We start from the raw sequence: 6000 nt of genomic DNA, 5'->3' as shown, positions 1-6000 counted from the left end.
TTATCATGTTATTATAATGTGAATAATAAAATCTCATTAACTCAAATATGCCACTAATTTTAAGCTTTTAATTACTCAGATATGAAATATACAATTTATAGTAAGGAGAAGCCAATACCAGTATGTGTGTGTATTCAATCCTGTTAGGCTTTGCACAAAGCACTAACTTGTTTCATTTTATTTTCTTAGTACTTGTTTGCTGTTTGATGAGCATAAAATGTCCATACCCAAAGTAACAAGACGTCATATGAACATTTAAATTTTTTTTCTCTAAGAGACACACAGAGAGAGGCAGAAACATAGGCAGAGTGAGAAGCAGGCTCCCTGCGGGGATCCGGATGCAGGACTGAATCCCAGGGCCCCCGGCTCATGAACTGAGCCAAACGGCAGACGCTCAACCACTGGGCCACCCAGGTGCTCTGAACACTTACATTTTCAACAAATAATACGGATAGTCTCATCCACCCTTCTGCAATCCCCCACCTAAAACTTCACCTGAAACAGAGCTGAGTTTTGTAACCCTGCGTTCATCACAGCCTGTAGCGCAGGGCTGTACTCCAAGCAATTCTTGAGTTTCTGTGCATGGGGTCATCCTCGGTCAAGTATTATTCCCACCCGCCTCCCTTCTCTCCATGCATCTTTGCGTGCCCCTCCCCGCTTCTACCGCGAGCTCGCTAGTACTCAGCCTGGGCCAAGCAACTTTTACACAGTGTCTCGGGCAGGAGAGAAAGGCAAACACGCTGAAGGGAACGGTGGGATTCCTTCGAGAGCTAAGTATAGGTTTGTTGACGCGGCGCGGGGTGGGGGGTGAGCCACGCGGTGCCCCGGTCACCGGGGGTCTGCGCCCTCCAGTGACCCGCACGCTCGGGCTCCCGTGCGCGGCGCCACTGAAGCGGAATCCGGTTCGGAGCAGGCATCCACTGACATCCTTCCCGGACCGCCCAAAGCCAGCGCGCAGTTGCCAGGGTAACGGCGAGTCTGCAGGGACCGGCTCTCCGCGTTTCCACGGACACGGCTCCCCAGGCAGGTGCGGCGGCGGCGGCGGGCGGGCGGGCGCGGCCCCGCGGGGTGGAGCCCCAGGGGCGGGGCGGGGCGGGGCTGGCAGGTGCCGCGCGCCCCGCATCGGCTCCACCGACGTCTACGATTCAAAGCGCTACTTTCCGAGAGACGCCGCGCTCGCAGCGCAGGACGACGACTTCCTTCCGGCCTGACTGGATCCAGCCGCTCTCGGGCGCTGTCGGCGCGCTGGAGATGGTCCAGGTCTCGGAGGCTGTGCAGAGGCGCTGCCCCAGACAGTAAGGCTCCGTTGGCGAGAGCGCTCTGGAGAGGTGGGGGCCCGAGTGGGAGCCTCCGGGGCAGGGGGACACGCTCCCACGCCCCCCGCGTGCGCCTCGCCTGGGCCCGGGGCCTCTCCAGGCCCAGGCGTCCAGTGGGACGAGGCGAGGCTGGCGGCGTTGGCGAAGCGCCCCCGACCGACCTCGGCCGCGGCGGGTTAGGGTCGCCGGGTAGGCGCCCGCCTCCTGTTCGGTTTCACGGATGCTGCTGGGGAGCGTGTGGGGAGAGGCCCAGGGCGAGCGGAGAGGACTGAGGGTGCTGGAGGACTCCTGGGTCGGGGCTGCTCGGCCCCCGCAGATCCGCCGCGGCAGGCGCGGCGCGGGATGTGGCTGCGCCCCCGGGCCCAGCCGGTCACCTCTGTGCCTCCGGGGGGCGGGGCTGCCTGGCCCGGCCTCAACCTGGCAGCCGCGCGGGCGGCCCCGGGAAGCGGGAGCGGGAGCGGGAGCGAGGCCGCGGGAGTCGGGGGCTTCCGGCGGGCGGCCTGAGCCGCGGCCCGCGTGCGCCCCCTCGTCCCCGGCGGTGCGCGCTGCCGGCGGGCGGCTCGGCGGGGCGGGGGCGGGGGCGCGCTGGGGACCCCGCTGCCAGCCCGCCCGCCCGCAGGACCCGGCGGCCGGGGAGGGGGCTGCGCGCGGCGGTCCGCGGGCCCCGCTAGCTCCAGGCCTCGTGCAGAAGGGAGGGGAGATGCTCTTTCCGGTTGGGTGGAAACCGTGAGACGGGCCGGTGCTTTCCCGCCGGGGAGGCCTCGGGGCCTCGGATCGGATCCCGTCCCCCCCCCCCCCCCCCGCCGCACACGTCGGGTCTTCCAGGGAGACGAGTCGGAGGACCCCAGTTCTCTCCTTTCTCCTCGCACGATGAGTGGGAAGGGCTGTGTGTGTGGATCCCCCCAATGTGGATCGCTAGAGGGAATCTTGCAGTTCAACTTGTTTCTTTTCTTAAGATTTTATTTACTTATTCCTGAGAATACACAGACAGGAGAGAGACAGGGAGAGGCAGGCTCCACGCAGGGAGCGCGACGCGGGACTCGATCCCGGGTCTCCAGGATCACGCCCCGGGCCGAAGGCGGCGCTAACCGCTGAGCCACCCGGGCTGCCCGGTCAACTTGTTTCTATTTTTTTCCCCCCCTCTGGGTAAGATTTCTGACTTTACGGAGCTGGCGTTGTGCCAGGGTCGTTCCGCGGGTTCTAGATTTCTTAAGGGAACGTTGGCTTTTCCCTGGGGGTCCCAAGGAGCATCCACCAGAGTCTGTTGCCTGCAGAATGTCAAGCTTAAGGTCTCTTATGCATTTTGATGACGATCTGGCCCAAATGTGTGGTAGTGAGAAGCAGCCTCTGCTCTTGCTGGATCTCCAGCGTCACTGCTGCCATCTATGAGGCTCGATTCCTTGATGGGGTGTCCGGTTCCTAGTATCAGAGGCTGATGACCACCGAAGGGCCCGTCTTCTCCGAGGGGCCAACCAGAGCCAGGAGCCATCGGATGTTGGGTGTGTGGCAGTCAACTGTGGGTGAGCTGCTTTCCAAGCCTCAGTTTCTTCATCTGTAAAACAGGTAAAACAAAAATGCTATCTCATGGAGATAGGCTAACATTTGTGCTGGTCTTCCAGCTACATGGTTGGAAGCATATCTGTTATAACTTGAGGATTGACTTAGAAATTAGCTTAGAGGGGCACCTGGCTGGCTGAGTCCGTAGAGTTGTAAGTTCAAGTCTTACCTTGGGTAGAGCAATTAAACAATAAATCAATAACAACGTGTGAGGGACAGCATGCCTGGGTGGTTCAGTTGGTTAAATGTGGGGCTCTTGATCTCAGCTCACCTCTTGGTTTCAGGGGTCCTGAGTTCAAGCTCCGTCCTCTGCTCCATGCTAGGCAGGGAGCCTACTTAAAAAAATGTTCGCTTAGAATTTGCCTAAAAACAGATTAACCTATTGATTGCCAATTGGTTTACAGGCAACGAACTAAAGAACTAAAACTATTATGGACATGCTTTTGTTCCCTTTAATTTTACATAGCAAGTTATGGCCCTAGGGAAGGGTTGATGTCTCTCTCATCTGAAGGCAAGACTTGATATTTGTGCTTTAATATGCCCCAAATCCTGTTTTTCCATCATGGAGTGTGATTTCTCAGGTTTTTGCTATTGAGTTCCTTGTTAACAAAAACCAGGTGATAAAGTGAAAAAAACACTGTAAAAGGAAATTAAGTGGAAAAAAAAATTGTGAAAGGAAATTCATGTGATTCTGAGATTTTAAGTATAAAATTCAACCAGAAAAAAATACCACTACTGAATTCTACTCTGGTAAAAGAATGGTTAGGGTATTGTTTCTAATTTTGTCCATTGGATTTTAAAAAGAATGTGTGTGTGTGGTGGGGGGGGGGGGGAGGGTTATGTGGCCAACTCCCTGTCAGAGGAGCATGCAACAATTGATCTTGGGGTTGTGAATTTGAGCCCCACGCTGGGTAAAAGGTTACTTAAAAATAAAACCTATTTTTAAAAATGCAGAGAAGCTGCAGGAGGGGTTGAGAATGGAATAACTAAAATAACAATGAAGGAAAAAGAAGAGAAACTAAAAAGACAAACAAAAACCAAGGGCTGTGTAAGCTGCTAGAAGAATGGAATAAGGGAAAACTAGATTTTGGTAGGATATAATGAAAACCTAAAAAATTGTAAAAATAGTGAAGCTACTGAGGCACTTCGAGAAGAGAATAATTTATCATCCGCCCTTCATGGTCTGGCCTGAGTCGTTTTTAAACCTGGCTGCATGTAAAAATCACCTGGGGACTTTAAAACTCTTCTGTGGCGTGGGTCCCTCTCCAGGCCCAGATTCTGACTTGTCTGACTCTAAGTGTGGGTTTTTTTTTTTTGTCAGAGCTCCCTCCGTGAAACACTAGGGAGAGAGAAACGCTGGTCATACCTAGGATGGCAAAGTCCAGCACTGCAGGGCCCAGCAGGTGGCATAAATGCCTGAGGAAGGCCAGGGGCTTGGCGGGGATTAAGTAGGGAGGGCAGGTGTGATCTGCGGGTGGATGTCAGCCAGCTTTGCCAAATCTTCTGTTTTATCAAGGGAATCTGGAAATCTAGTTTAACTTCTTAATATGAACTCTCCAGATCTTTAAAGGTTAGTAACTAATTAAGGGTAAAGCATTTAAAGGTATGTTGTGCTTGCCAAACAAAACACACCTGCTGAAGCTGGCCCACAGGCCAGATTAGGCAACCCCAACCACAGATATCTTCCGAGGGCAGAGTAGGGGCCGACTAGCTCCTCTCCCAGGATCTCTTCTAGCTTCAGTTCTGGTTTGTTTATTCTTTTTTTTTTTTTTTTTTTTTTTTTTTAGTTTGTTTTAGAGACACAGCGAGAGAGAGCTTGCATACGCATGCATGAGCCAGAGGAGAATCTCAAGCACACTCCACACAGCCGGGAGCCTGACTCAAGCCTCTATCTCATGACCTGAGCCGAAATCAAAAGACACTTAACTGACTGAGCCACCCAAGGGCCCCTGTTTATGGTTTCTTTTTAACTTAAACACTCCTTGGCCTCACTCTCTCTGAAAGCATGTGTCTTCCTGGCTAAGTATCTACTCCTTAATAGATCTCTCTAGATTATTTGAATGAAGAAAAATTCTCTCGTTTCCTAAATTTCCCCTGACTTCCCCTTACCCCTGGCTCCTGGAGACTGGGGTAGTGACCCTGGGCCCTAAGGTAGGAGATAACCACATTTACCTCTCCCTAACATTTCTTACTCAGAGCTCTCTGGCTCCTTCTGGTGGTCATGGAGGTGGGGTGAATAAAGATTGGGAGGCCTCATCATTTATTGGAAGACCTGGGAACTGCCTGGAAGCTGCCTTCTGGTATCTCTTTGGTTTAGGAAAAACAAACATGCATATAAGCAGCAGCAATGTTGAAGCATGAGCCATATAAATGGGACTTCAAAAGTTCCCAGTTCACACATCTCTTAAACGTTCCTCTACTTTTCCCTGAGCTACACAAGCAGTGGAAAATAGTATGTCTCCGTGAGCAAAGACGAGACGTTCAACACCACTTTCCAAAGATAAGAACTTACATACCAGAAGTAGAAAAAAATTCAGACCTAAAAATGTGATTCCACTGGATTCTGCCTGCCTCTTCCATTGGGTTAGGGCTGCTGTTATTTTGTGTAGATGTTGGAGGCAGGTGGTAAAGTAACAGTAAGGCAGGACACCTGTGTCTCTCTGGCTGTTCCCTCTCTGTAGGGCTAAGACCAGGGTGGTACCTCCCTCTCTTCCCAATGATGAGGCACTGAGAGCATTCCAGACTGACCAGAGACCCATGTGTGCAAGGTGGCAGGGACTCAGCGCAGAGGAGATGAGCGTTTACTCCAGTGCTGATGAGCAGAAGCCAGCTTTGTTCAAAGCAACTTTGTAAGCAAGGTGGCACTGTTCCTAAATGAAATCAGTATTCTTTAGCAGCTGCCTATTTCCCAGAGAAAAGGAAAGGAAATAGGTGTTTCCTTGGATTCTGGTCGCCCAAACCCAGAAATGTGTTTCTTGGAAGGCCAGAAGCCACATCAGCCCTGAGACTGGATTCCTAGATGAAGGCATTTCACCCCATCAGCCCCTGCCTCTAGCTGGGAACCAGTTTCTGAGGACCAGGATGTATGATGGGGTGCCATGAAGCCTGTCTGAGGATCTGATAGTGC

General features: G+C 52.8%; 1 protein-coding gene across 2 annotated transcripts in view; it reads left to right on the top strand.

Annotated features, from left to right (window-relative positions):
- Positions 1-1179: 1179 nt before the first annotated feature.
- The window catches only part of TRIM2 (tripartite motif containing 2), a 177856-nt gene continuing 173035 nt past the window's right edge, over positions 1180-6000 (top strand). Inside the window, exon 1 of one of the 2 annotated variants that reach the window (XM_041738037.1) lies at positions 1180-1295. The gene's annotated coding sequence lies outside the window, so the exon portion shown is untranslated. The other variant, XM_041738038.1, reaches the window with a different exon arrangement.

The sequence above is a fragment of the Vulpes lagopus genome, chromosome 23 (assembly GCF_018345385.1).
Source record: "Vulpes lagopus strain Blue_001 chromosome 23, ASM1834538v1, whole genome shotgun sequence".
NCBI classification, from domain to species: Eukaryota; Metazoa; Chordata; class Mammalia; order Carnivora; family Canidae; genus Vulpes; species Vulpes lagopus.
Note: the sequence above shows the minus strand (reverse complement) of the source record. Positions and strands in the feature narration are given on the sequence as shown.